At 39.5% G+C, this 14,878-nt stretch overlaps 1 protein-coding gene across 3 annotated transcripts in view; it reads right to left on the bottom strand.

The window, feature by feature from the left end:
* The window catches only part of TENM4 (teneurin transmembrane protein 4), a 595,878-nt gene that overhangs the window by 497,182 nt on the left and 83,818 nt on the right, over positions 1-14,878 (bottom strand). For all 3 annotated transcript variants that reach the window (XM_030971231.1, XM_030971250.1, XM_030971240.1), the window contains exon 2: positions 5,597-5,739. The gene's annotated coding sequence lies outside the window, so the exon portion shown is untranslated. The remainder of the gene's footprint in view (positions 1-5,596; positions 5,740-14,878) is intronic.

Here is a 14,878-nt window from a genome sequence, read left to right as displayed (position 1 = left end):
CACACAGGTGTTGAAAAAAAATACTCAGAAAACTGCTTTAAAGATCTACTTTGCAAGATTCACAGTAAATCTTCACCCTGTGAAAACCTCCTTAACTATTCTAACAGCATGAAACTTCAAATCTCTCCTATCAGCTGAAGGTCACCCAAGTGCAGTTGGAGTTGACGTAGCAGAAGATCGTGGCTCAGACAATCCTATGCTTCACACACCCTTCAGCCTGTATTTGTGTATGTTTTACTAAAATATGGTGAATTAGGACTCCTGCAGCAGGGTGTAAATTTGGAGAGGCAGGAGAACACCTTTCAAGGGATATCTTACACAGACACAGCAGCTGGAGCCACCAAAAATGGCACAGATCAGAGTCAGGGAAGACAATACAGTGTGCAACAGAGCAGTGGCCAAGAGAAGAACATTTTGACTACCTAGATCCAACTTGAGGAAAACCTGAGAAGAATATCCAATTTAGGAATCTTACTGCTGTGAGGGTTGAAGAGCCTGAAATTGCTCTTCTGGCTCAATGCAGAGTTACCAGTGAGAACAGCATAGATACAATGGATATTATGGAGCCTTCTTCACAAACCTCAGTCCTGATACACGCACTGGTGATTTCCTGCCTATAGTCCTGCCTTCTTTTAGTGCAGAAACAAGGAGACAAGTGGAAAAACATGCTTCTCCCACTCACACCACGAGTAGGAAAAGGAAGAAAGGATAAAAGGATGGAACTGAGTGGAGACGAGAAAGCTGGAAGCAGATGGTAGGAGAATTCCAGAGTATCTAAGTGTTGTCTGTATGACCTATCTGTTGGCTGGCTGTCTTGCTTGATGTTGAAGCAAATCACAGTGGTTTGGGGAGGAAAATTTAAAAATGGGAGAAGCCATTTGGCCTGTATGTTGACTCTTCAGGCAGTTTGGATTTGTCTACTGTGTCCAACATATGGCTGTCAGGAACAGCCTGAGTTGAGGACCCAGAAGGATTAACCTTCTCCTTAACAGGAATATTCTGAAGGGACTGATAACAGCTCCCTTCATTGTTCATGTACAGCAAGACCTATGACATGAAGAGAACCTGTAAGGATGGGAAAGTATCCAGCTAAGAATCTCATTCCCACTACTTTACATGGGTATGTCTAGTGCAGAAAAGACTAGTGCTAAATCCTCACTATAAAATTGACAACTTGGAGAAAGGGAACTTCAGCTAATGCTTAGCAGAAGCTAAATATGAGCATCAGCAAATTTATCTGACCTCTTCTCACACTGTTTCAAAGGGCTGTCAGAGAAGGTGGCCTTGTCCTTCACTCTTGGAAGCAAATAAACAGAAAAACACCCTGCGCCACTAAGACATCCAAAGTTATAGAGATGCCTTTGGATGATGAAAAAATTATCTTTCCAGATTTTAATCTAAACTTTCGTCTTTGATGGCCTTCCTTCCTAGAATCACAAAATAATTCAAGTTTGACCAGATATATTAGGTGGATCAAGAACTTGTCCCACTATTTGAAAGCCACCACATGTAGACATTACCCAACTTTTCTGGTCAACCTATTCAAATATCTGATTACCTTTATGTGGGAAATCTTCAACAAATTTGTTGGCCATTTTTCCTTCTTTAACCACTTTGCACCTATTATACAATTTTTTTTTCTCACAGGCTGAAGTCACTGATAGTGACTTCAAACTTGAAGCTAGCACATTGTCAGTCTTTAAATTACTTTAAAAATATGCAGTTTATAAAGCTGTTTTTGGTTTCTAGGACAGCTCTGTGCCTCACTTCACATACTGTAGTTCTTCCAACAGGTTTATGTCTGAGGTAAAAATTACTCCACACATCAGCAAATATGTTTTCTTTTGTCCCAGCTCTAAAAACAAAATCAAATTTATCTGCCAGTTTGCTGGCATTCTATGCCTTTCCCAAATCCTGATAAATTATCATGTAGCAATGCCAACCATTCATTATAGAAATGATCCATGTCTAATGAAAGAGGTACTGTACTTTTATATTCCAGGGTACTGGAAATTAATTTGCATAGTGGAGGCTTCAAGGGTCTGAGTATATCACCTCTTCCCATACTGGGCCCATTTTCTGGAAAGAACACATCATTAACAGAAAAAATATAATAAAACTACGCATTTGCTAAGGGGTATTTTTATTATAATGTAAGCCAGTCTTATTAATTTCATTGTATAAATGTGTGGCATAGACTTATATAATCTATCAAACCCTTGAAAATCCAGAGTAGATATAAAATTACCACAGCTCAGCCCTGTGTTCTCCACACTAGGCCACATCACTGCCCTTAACTTTTGACTGCTGAACAGGACCCAAAACTGCAATGTGATAACAGAGAGAACAAACCATGTGGGGTACAATGTGTGAAATAAGGGCATGGTCAGGTGACTATTTGAGATCATCTCCTGTGTCCCTTTTGCATAACAACAGAGATGAACCTGACATGGAGCAATAAGTGCTTTATTTTGTAGTGTGTTAATCTGCAGTCTGGGTAACTTGAAGGACTGTCAGAAGTATCAGAAAAAAAGTCAATTTCTTAGCAGAAACCAAGAAAAAACCATGCTAACTAATCTGACCATCCCTTTACAAGAGGAATCACAACACTTCCCATAAACTGGCTCAGGGAAGATATTCCCACCTAAACATAGTCTAGCTTCTCACCAGAATTCAGCTAGGTCAAGAGGTGCTTTGAGAAGCAACAAAATCAAAAATGATCAAGTACTGCATGTTTCTTGTCTCCATGAACCCCCTACCTTGTAGAAACAGGTCTTTGAACCTCAGGGTCTTTGAGAACATGACACCAGCAAAGCAATAGCCTTGATTCTCTAGATGCCTTACAGTGGCTTCCTGTGTGTCTATTATGGAAGCCCCATACGCACAGTGTGCAGCCAAAGATTATTTTTCTTCCAAAGCCCAGACTTGCATGGAATTCTGTTAATTACATGCAGCGTGGAAATGTCAGCCTTTACTCCTCTATATATACAACATCCTTTGTCCTTCACATAATGATTTTGAAGCCCTCTGCAAATATCATTTGATAGAATAATAAGGTATTATCATTGAATCTTTATGTCTCCTGCTGTCCCAGGGGCATTGACCTTGCTTCCCCAATACAGAGGTCTGTCTGCCAGGCTAATCACACTGATATCTGAATACCTCAGGAGATCCTTATGTGGCAACGTCCCTACAGGAACTCAAAACTGGCCAGACATACTGATAAGATCCATGTATTACTCCTGCGCATTTCTGCAAGGTTATAAACCAATTCCAATTTCAAATATAAATCCCCTTCCTGGTGACATGTGGAGAGATGCATGGTTCAAATAACTCAAATTGTCCCCAGCTGCCAGGGTTCCCTATACAGGTAGCAATGGATGTGATTTCCAAGCAGATAGCAACCACAGGGAACTAAGATGAATGAATCCCCCAACCACTCTTTTCCAGTAGATAAGTAGTACTGATAAATGTCCTTGAACCACTGAGTTACTATGGGAATACCCTTTCATTTATGTCCTTCACTTTTGTTTGCCAGGACAATGCATTCATGCTGTATCTTTTAGCCATGAACAACCAGATATTAGCTCACCTTCCCGTAAGTTGTTTTTTTCCCCTTGATTTGACGTTGTATAGGCATATCCATAAATATCCATGCACCCAGCAGGGTATATGCAATACATCTGACAGGGCATGGTTACCCCTGGCACAATACCACTTTTAAATACAATTTTGGCTGGTTTCCATAGCTGTCAAAAAGTCTGGGTTAGGTTGATCGGTCTCTTAAAATGTACAATTTCTGGCAATCAAGTTTTTTTTCTTCCTTTAAGAAAGTCCTGATACTTATGAGGAGGGCATTTTCTTTCAAGAATGAGATATTTTGATAGTTGCTGAACAAATTATGATACAAAAGCTTCTATCTAGAGTTATGCAGATACTTCATGGCAGCATCAGCATCCTTTACATATCTGCACAGATGCAAAAATGTCTAACAGTTTCATTTTTCCACTCAGAAGCTTTCTATTTAATTTCTTTTTTGAAATGAAATGCCAGAGCTCTACTATTGCCTCACTACTTTTTATTTGTCCTGAAAAGCCTTGTTTTCTCCCCCTAATGCAGTGAAGATGCCTAAGCTATAGTTCCTTTTCTTGCAATACCTCTGGGAACCTCCATATGAACAAGGGTTTTGATATCATGGCACTGTTGTTACACCAATTTCTACCCAACCCATCAGCTACAGTCAGAAATAAAAATATTCTTTAAAATACACTTATTTTAATTCAGACCTTTCAAGAACAATCTGCCTGTCACTGGTACAATGTGTATGTTTAAAAACTTGCCCAAAGTGCAGGAATTCAGGGTAGCCTCATTACGATATAAACACAATAATCTGAAATATGTTTTATAACTTGGACTGGGGGAAGAAAACACTTATAAACTTACGCTTATTGCTTAAAACCAAAGGAGAATCAGTACATTCTTGAGACATACAGCTACACTCTGAACTCTATCTGAGTAAAAATATTATCTTGTGATGAATTTCAAAACCAGAAGTGTCATAGGACTCTGTCTTGTCCTTACAAGTACATTACAAATCTTGTTGACTGGTTTCTGTACTTTAAAGTATGGTGTTCCTGGCTTCAAGTTGTAGAAATAAACCCAATTGTGTTTCTAAATCTTTATGGCTTATTGAAGTCTTGGTGCATGTAGAAACATTTCAAATTTCTTTTGTTCTCTCTGAAATGTTTTGGGATGGACACTCATTTGTAAAACTGAGGTACAGCATTCTGTGGCTGACAAGTTCTACTTATTAACTGTTGCACACAAACATTTTTAATGGGAGATAATAGAGATCTAAAAGGCACCTTATGCAACATCATTAGATGAATCAGAAATAGTATGTCCACATGATATTTTGGTTGCTCTCGTTCAACAAACATGTTGGGAGTCAAGATAAAGTTGTACTTCAATATAGAATTTATTTGGTGGGAAAAAAAAGGAAGTGTTGTCTTTACTTGAACTGGGAGTGTGCAGCAGTAAATAGATGAATGTTGGTAGGTATTTGGTGAGTTGGAAATGCTGGTAAAGCACAGGGAATGGAGGTTCTGTGGTAAGGAATAAATTATGCTAAGTAGTATATGAGCTGCCATGAAATTATATTTAGGTTATTTCTGATACTTCAAATGAACTTCCAGACCAGCATATTAACACTGACAATATCATTTATTCAATCTTCAGGAACCTGGGATAATTTCTCATCTTGATTCAATCACTTTGGTTAAATCTCTTCTTAACAACACAGGAAAAAAATGGATTTTCCAAGTGATCACTATTTATTAGACAATAAATTTAAATGACACTGCAAATATAATTTCATGGTTTTTGCTCTTTTCATTTCTTTAAAAAAAACAAGGACGGAGACAAATAACACTGCTTAAAATATCATGAGAACAATCTTGATTTATCAACTCCAATACAAACACACATCAAAAGAAAATTATAAATGTCTAAATACCACACCCATGATAGATTAAGAGTTGTACTTCTTTGACTCATCTTTACAAATAAATCTAAAAAACAATGATAGTGTACTTACATATTTCAGATCCTCATCTGTCTAAGAATAGAAAGCACTGAAGTCATGTGTCAGAATAACTCGGGTGGCCTCTTCTCAATTCCCTTTTTGTGATCACCATCCACAAAAATCAGTGCGCCACTGCAATGGTCCAGCCATCCTCACTACAGAAAAGGAGCCAGGTGTTGAGTGTCAGACAAGACTGGCATGGATTTGTAAAGGTTGTTTGCATGGCAGCTGCCAGGATTCTAAGACCCAGATTCCCTCTATCTGCCAGAGTACCGCCATCAGAAGCCAGGCTATCACATCAGACAGTAATCGGTCCCTTTCTTTAATGTCTGTATTGATATAGATAAATGGGTATCTTCCTCCATATCTACAGGCCAGCCATGTCCATGCTGCCTTCCCATGCTTTGATTTCCCCAGGAATAGTTATAACATGTTCCAGGCTTGCTCCTGCCCAAGATATGCACACCATACCACTATCCATTGGTGGCTTCACACATTAGATGTGGTCTCAAAGGCTGTATAAGGAGTATATCATCTGTGAGGTGCTTCAAACTGAATGGAATGAAACTGGACCTAAGTTAGTATGCACACTTGGTTCAAGCATGAAGAAAGAGGCAGTATGTCTTTCGTGGGACAAACTTTCTAGCTGCATTTTTCTTCCTTTTCTGTCTATATTTTATGCTTAATGCTGGTAATACAGCATATTTCGTTATTTTTAAATATCACTAAAATACTGTAGGTTTTTGCAGATTATATTGCTTTCTTGGAAGAAATTTAGGAGAGACACTCCTGTGTCTGACACCTGGATGAGTCCAACTGTTTTAACATACATCATCAAAATTACCATCTCAGTCCCTTACAGCATATTGCTCAGACACCTTCACTCAGTAATGTCCTGGGCACTTTTTTTAGCAGCTCTATATTTAATGGGGACTTGAAGAAAACTCTCAGTTTTAGAGGTACTTGAATCTATATTTACCATGAGACACACTTGGTAATGTCACTCTGTTTAGTGACAACACTCACTAATATAATGTGTGGCACAGTAGAGAAAATGAGCCAGTATATGATCTTGCTAAGGGCCAACAGTTTCTGATAGGTCACAATTAGCATGCCCCTCAGTGTTGTCAAAAAATAGATTGAAAAGTTGTGACTGCAGATGCAAGATGCAGCCCAGATCAGCTGTCCATATAAAACTGTCCAGTGCAACTAGAGATGCCCTGGTTTTTCTGACTGTCCTTCAGCTGTTGTCCAGAAAGACATGGGTTTCTTGAAAATCCTGCACCTTCTCTACCAGTCTCTTAAATATGCTGTCTAAAACAGCTTGGGGCATCTCAAATGTCTCTAAGTTTCTTGTAAAACTAAACTTTACACTAAATCACAAGTTATGCATTGACAGCAGGACCCTGTGATCCCCCATCCCACTATTACTACTCCCCATATACAAGCCCAACTCATCACCCCTTTCCACAAGTACTTTCAGGGAATGAGTTGTATAACAAGATACCAAAAATTTTGTGTAGCATGCTACTATGCACATGTATGCATGCTATATCAGAGCTCATAGTTTTCATTCTTTAATTAATATTGCGTTTTTGTAAAAATTAAAGCAGTGGGATTCCAGAAAGCCATCATGTTTTGTTTGTTAGGAGCTGGCATAATTTCCAGTAGAGATAATGCTGTAAATGTTGATCATGTTACAAGTTGGCCCACCTACTGTCACTTCAGGAAGCAGAGGTTTAAATATAAAACTACTATTTTTAACTGAGTTAATATTGGAACTGAAGGAGAAGACGTTCAAGCTGGGGTAAATAGTAGCCTGGCTGATGTAAGTAGCAGTACATTGATTTACAGCAGTGAAGCAACTATCAGAAACAGTAACTCTTTACTCCACCAAGAGTTCCACAAATGTATTTATAATATTATTTTGAGAAGGAAAAGAAAAAGTCACAACAGAAAGTTGAGATTATTCAAAGGTATCTCAGAAGTCCTGAAGAACTTCAATGAGAAAATAAATGGAAATATAGAGCATGTGTCTTAGCCCAGTAGACTGCTTCAAATCCCTGAGCTAAAATATGCACGTTATATAACTATGTGTTTTGTTTACAATGACAATTATATTCCAGACATAATTAAAATAAAGAAAATTGTTATTGGATACCTCTGGATGATAAAAAAGACCCAAACAACCCTTCCCCAAACCTCCAAGGTATTAAATAAAAGGAGGTTTTATACCATAAGCATTCATTTATGTTTTCTTCTTGAAGCTGCAGTTCCTAAAGTACTGTAAGCTAGATTATTATTAAAAATAAGAGCATGACCATCCGATTTTATTACTAAATTGGAAATAGAAAAAAAAATAAAAATAATAAAAATGCTCTAATACTTCAAACTCACAATTTTACATACCTTAGTTTATCCTGATTTATTAAATATTCTAATGTTGGTCATTCTTTTCGGGTGTCTACTCAATAGCACCTGGCCTTTGTAATACAATATAAACAAAATTAGAAAAGTCTAAGAAGTTTAACCCAAGAGGCACCTTACTTCTCCAAAAATCCAACTAAAGGAGCCAAAGCTGTGTTTTCTTTTTAAATTACTTTCTCTCTCTTCAGCTGAGGTGTTTAAAGACTCCATAATGAAGCACAGCACTGAGTACAGCACAGGAGGACTGAGACTATGGGCTTTAGGGAGATTAATAGCTGCAGAGCAGTTCGCTTTTTGTTACATTAACCTGCCCAGAAAAGCAATTCCCTCCACAGCCCCATACCCAATCCCCATAAGTGGAGACATATGGCAGTTCTGTGATACAGAGAACACACTGTGGTAGTTTTATTGATACTGGGACTGCTTCTTAGCCGGTATAAGTCTTCTCCACTCAGCTATGAATTGATCCCATTGACTCTTGGCAAAAGCAGAACAGTCATAAAGGTTAATGCTGCCCTTGCAGTCAGATTCCTTCTCTGAATTGCCCTGTGAAGGTGCCTCTCTCCACTGACTCCAGGGAGACTGGCAGATTAAATTTAGACTGAGCTAACTCTTGCGCCTCTGCCACTTTGGTGGGATCAATCTGTAAAGATACGCTTTTCTCTTTGTCCATGATTCTTAGATGTAAGTCTTTTGATAGAAAACCATCAGAAGTAGCAAAGAGAGTGGTGCAAGTTGTGCATGGCCATCACTGTCTTCTTACCTGGAGAAATGTCAAATGAGCAGAGCTTCTTTCTCCTTCCCTCTCTCCCTCTCTCCCTCTCTCCCTCTCTCCCTCCCTCCCTCCCTCCCTCCATCTTCTGCCTGTCCATTATCTATCTGAGGACAGTAATCATTAAAACATTTCAAAACCCATATCCCAACGTTTCCATGTTGAACTAATGTGAATACTTGGAATTGGAGAGCTGTGGTGCATTTTGGAAGGACCTTACAAAAGGGGTTCTCAGCTCAGATTCTTGGCTAAAGGACAAAAGGCTTGGCAATGTGGCATAATGTTGCACATACATAGACACACAGAGATAATTCCATATTTTCTGCTTCCCTCCTCAGATCTCTCTCTTCCAGCCATCAGCTTCTCTGCTAACCTTGAAACTGCAAGAAATTTCATTCTGTGGCTTGTGTTTCTTCCAAAGCAGAATTGCAGGACCTCAGTTCCTCCCTAGAAATTATGTCTCCTGGAGTCATTATTCCCTCTTGGCCTCAAATCACTTCCTGCAATTTCAGAGCCACTGAAAACAGCAGTTTCAAATTATCTATTAACCCATGAAGGCTAAGCCAGCCTAGATTCACTAGAGCTCCTTTGATGCATTTTTCTTTCGTCACATATTTCTTTCTTCCTATCCCTAAACTTTGAAATAGAACTGAAAAGATTCTTCCTCAGATGAGTTTTGGCCCATTTTACAGACCTTATCCTCTGAATATTGTTTTGTTTCCACTTCCAGACTACAGCAGACTACTATTTACCAAATCTATCTTTCTTGAAAAATTCTGATGACCTGTAAAAGCTGAAACGTTAACTATCAAAACCCTTGGGTATAGCCACAAATGATTATGTAAGGCTCAAGGCTCAATGCCAGATGAACAGACGACAGATCCATTTATCATCAGTAGGAACAGGCACATTAATTGGCTATGATACCAGTACCGTCCTTCAGAATTAACAAAACTCTTCTTGATTCTGAATGTTTCCCCAGAACACCCTTTATTAAATAAGATAAATAATACTGAGGCCAAGAGTCACACTGCTTCATCTGAGAAAACTCAATTATTTATGAATACTTCCTTGACTCAGGCTTGGTAACCTGTCAGGCTGGCAAAGAGAGCTTTTTGGTCTACTGACTAAACATTATTATTCTACACAGATGTGTCTTCTGTATTAGAGAATCAACAACAGAGAAACAAAAACATATTAGTCCTGTAAAGCTTCTGGACTGGGGGCAGAGTGCTTGAACACTGGAACAGTTTATCTAGAAAGGCTGTGGAGACTCCATCCTCGGCAATATTCAAAATGTGAGTGGACACATCCCTGGGCTCTTGTGGCTGACACTGCTTTGAGCAGTGTGTGTTGGACTAGATGATCTCCAAGCTCCCTTCAAGCCTCTGTGATATTCTGTAGTTCTGAGTCCATGAGATGAAGCCACAGTAGTGAATTCCTCAGTTTCTGTTCTGGGCTCTTCCATGTACTCACACAAAAGCCAAAATACTTGTAACTGGCTACTGCTTCCAGCTGTTTAACCATGCAAAGATTAATATAATCCTAGGAGACCCTCACGTCAACTCTCTTGTATGCAGGTGAGAATGTGAAGTAACCCGTGGCCACCGTTTGGTATGGTACCTCCAGAATTCCCCTGCAGTTAAGTGAACTCTTCTGTAAAACAATTTGACCCTATTTGGTAGAGTTGCCATGTAAATATTTAGTATGATTCCAGGCACACTGTTTGTGTGTCATCATTGTCACCACGGATAGTACAAAAGTAGTGATACACTCCAATAACTCTGCATGAGAATGGAGAAAGTAAAACACAGATAATTTTACTGGAATAGTGACCGCATGTTCAAACTAGTTGAAACAAAGTGTTTCAAAATTGGCTTTCACCTACTTCTTGAGTTGCCAATAAATGGTTCTGCGACCCATTTCATTGAAGGAAGAGCTCAAAAGTAATACTGTAATAGGTCACAGAACTCAAAGAGGATCCTCTGGGTCAAGTCCATCTTGCCAACACAATTTCTACCTTGTAGTCACAAGTTGCTACCTTGCTTGCACTTGATATACACAGATTTTGATGCTATCAACAGCCCTCTCGATATAGCTTGTTAGCTAATTATGGGTTCATCCTACTAAATGACATTTTCCCCATCCTTCTATCCCCTTTTGATCTTGACAAGAAGGAGAATTGTTTTTTCTTCCTCCCCCAACGGGCATGGGGAGTTTTTCTCAGAATGATACAGGATTTCCTCACACTTGGAACAGAGCCTTCTGTTTGCACACAGTACTGGGGAATTTTCAGTGCTGACACCAGTCAGGCTGGCATGCACACTTTATACCTGCATAGCCAAAGGAACTGGCAGATGGTTGGTGACAAAAGGAGCATCCCATGGAGCTGCAGGAGAACCATCTCAACAGATCCAAGATTTCAGAGCCTGAAAGACACCATGCAGCAGCCCAACCGTATGAATGCTCAGCATTCAGCCAGAAGCAAGGCAGGTGCTTGAAATGTTTGCCAGGACTCACTCATTCAAACATGTTCAGTCTCCAAGATGAAATAAATCTAGCAAATGGGTGTGGAATGCTTTTACAAAGAGATATAAGAGCAATCACGTGGTGTAGGACAGAATATACCACCTTGTTTCTGTGACTTTTTGGTAGCTGGAGGAATGACTTATAAAAATTGTCCCTCCCAGGCCTCTAGCAGGAGGAATTGTCCCTTCCAGCAGGAGATCCAGTGAGAGTAAATGGGAGTAATGAGAATGTAAGATTTTGAATTAAGTAGTGCCTGAAAAAGATATGCTACCAAGCAGGTCTCATTTCAGCATGGGTCTCCAGGACTAAACATCTGCCATTCCATAGCATTTGGTGGGGACCATTTCACAGGAGAGGGGTGGCTGCTGATGGTCCAGTGCTGCATAAACACTTGAGTTGTAAGCCTGATGGCTGATGCGACTGGAGAGAAGGGAGTCAAAACTATGGAGTTCAATATGTTAGACTTGTCAGATTTGGATCAGTTCTGCTCTCTGCTTGACAGCTTCATATTTCATGTCATCCTACTCTTAGCAGGCAAGTGACACACCTGGAGCTCTGTCTCCCATTTAAGCTTTTTAAAGAAAAATGTGGGGATTTTCTGTATCTTTCCTTCGTGAAGTTGGTGGCACACTAAGGAGGAAGCATTTAGGTATTTGCTTCCCACTATTAATTTATTTCTTAACTCCCCTGAAATTTTTCAAGTACCTCAAGTCCTGCTCAAAAATTTCCCATGCTGCAGCTACAATGCACTGACATGATTCACAGTTCTTGTTAAGCAATGGTAAACCTGTCCCAAATGTGTGGAGCTTCTTCCTTCTACAAAAGAAATGAACCATAGCAAAGAACATTGCAGCTAATCCGTCTTCAGACTCAGGAAGATTCTTCTGCACCTCTGCATTTCAGAAGATGACCTTTATCAGATGTAAAGCCTACAAATATTTTCTGACTGTGTAGAGCAAACTACGGATATAGAATTTGATGTACAAATGTAACAGCCCTTCTCCTATCATAGATCAGCCAGTGTAGCACAGATGCAATGTCGCAGAAAGAAAAGCATAAAATAGACAGAACGAACATAAAAACTAGTTTATAACTTGCCAATGGGAAGAGACCAACTACAACAATTTGTAGTGAAGGTCCAATGGAATACCATGGAGTTAGTCTCCCTAAGGGAACGAAGGGAAGACAGGAACAATACTAACTCTCTAAATCCTAACACTGATTGGGAGAGGTGGTGCTTCTGTGATCTGCCAACAAGAGTAAGAGTTCTCTGCTGAATAAGCAACTGGCTAGCTGATGCAGGGAGCAGTGTGAACACTGATGCCCCAGGGAATCATTTTCATGATCGGGGACCCTGAACATGCTTCAGTTTTCTCATAATGAGTGGATTGAGTGTGTTCACTAAAACTGAGATTTCAGGGCTCAAAGTTCAAAAAGCTACCAGAGGTGACATAATTTTCCTGCTTCCTCCTTCTCTTGTCCCTTCCAAAAACAACCTCACTATATTTTTTTTTCTTGCCACTTGACTGAAATCACCTGGGGGTTAATTATCTTTCTGGGATGAAAACCATATGCTGTTTCATGTTCTTGCATAAGGTTAAGCTGAATATGATGAAACCGATCAATTAAATCTTGTGGGAAGAGAAGGGAAGGGGAGGGAGGATGAAGACTTGCCAGGAGTTAGTGTTCTCATTTACTGACAATGTAATCCAAGGTAACAGACAAATATTAAAACTTGCTTGCTCCCAAGGAAAAGAGCAGAGAAAGTGCTACCTGTGTCACCATAAAATGAAGCTGGGGAACACTAAAATGGGGAATATTACTGTAAACAAGATGGGGGAAATCACTGCTATGACTGGCCAGACTCAGACTATGGAAAAGTCACATTATTTTAAAAACCAATTTTTCTATGTATTTGGTTTTGTTTTGTTTTGTTTTTTTACCTTGCAGCTTGCAGACTGCTTTGAACACTGATAGATATTTTGAACACACAGATACTGTGCTGATGTGCATTCATAAAATCCAGCCTGTTATATGGGTCTACACCTGTCATTTCACTTTAGTGCAGGAACAGCCCCGAAAATGTTAGCCTGATTTTCCAATCTATCTGGCATGTGAGGCTGGTTCTTATCACTGTGGTTGGTTTTCCTTCAAGCTAGAATGTGGATTTTTTGTGATGGTCTGGCAGGGATAAAAGAGAAGACGAAAAAACAGACATGGAAGTGCTCCACTAAGTCTCATGCTTGTAAAATTCCATGCATACAGAAACTGCAAGAAGAAAGAAGATCTACAGCCACATGCAAGTTACTGAAGGCAAACAGTGCAACATAAGCTAAGAGCTGTTTACAAGTAAATTCTTCATAACTCCTAAGCCAAAAACTTCATTGCCTGAATAATTTCCTTGTCAAAGAGAAACATTTCTTTCCCAGTGAGAAAGAATAATTACAAGAATCATTCAACCCCCAGCCCTGCAGAGTTTAAGTTGTACATGGGTTAACATTTCAGTGCAGTTACACTCCCTCAGCAGCTAGCATTTGGAAAGTGTGTTACTGAAAAGAAATAACCACAAACATACACAGATATCTACTGTTCTGGGTTCAAATAACCCTTGTGGAGAAAGAGTGGTGTATATACATATGGGTGTGCACGTGTGTGGGCATGCATGGGAAAGCAAAAAGGGCTTTATTTTTATTCTGAATCCCACCTAAACAAAGATCCTAATGTTATTCCTTGGAATGAGGTAAGAAATATGATCATTTGGTTCCAAGACCTGTCTGAAAATACAGTTTTTGTAGCCCTGAATGAGCAGCAGCCAAAGTAAAAGAGATCAGATGAACTGCATTTAGAAGTGATGCAGTGAACTGGTACGAGGGGAAAGTGCTTTTAGTGATCGATATGAAAACAGGGGGCTTTCATCTAACCACAGTGAGGATGGCAAAAGGAATTTCAGCAATATAATATGGGATAAAAGGGTGAATAGCCTCTTATTTCAACCTAAAGACTTAATGATGCTTATTAAAAGGTTGTTACCTGGTTTCATGGAAGAATTATTGCCCTCTACCTATTTCCTTAGAGTGCATGACCTGACAGGGAAAACCAAGTTTACTTAAGTCCTTGGTTCTTGTTATGGAAATGTTCTTCTCATTTTCCTGTGACTTTGCCAGAAGACCAACCCATGCAAACCAGGAAGACACAGTGCAATTCCCCAGGCAGCACGTTCATATTACAGCACTTGAGTCATTAGATATTACAATTTGATTCACATAACAACTGTTTAGATTCGGGTCAATGTTACAAATAAGTGAGAGCTTTGAAATAGCAAAGTGTTCTCATGCTTAAAAAAAAGTGCACTGGGCCAAAGTCATGTCTGGAGGAGAAACACTGAAGACAATGAACTTCCAGTAGGTGAGCCAGGCTGCACATTTCTGCTGGGGAAATCTTTCCACCACTGCAGCATTTCATTATCACTGTCATTTTCTCTATGAATTGTTGCCTTCTTGACAGATTTACCTCCCCTTCCACTTGAAAACAGTCATCTGGGGAATAGGCCAGCAATAAAACAAAAC

Source organism: Camarhynchus parvulus, chromosome 1, assembly GCF_901933205.1.
Source record: "Camarhynchus parvulus chromosome 1, STF_HiC, whole genome shotgun sequence".
NCBI lineage: Eukaryota > Metazoa > Chordata > Aves > Passeriformes > Thraupidae > Camarhynchus > Camarhynchus parvulus.
This window is presented reverse-complemented; position numbering and strand designations above follow the sequence as displayed.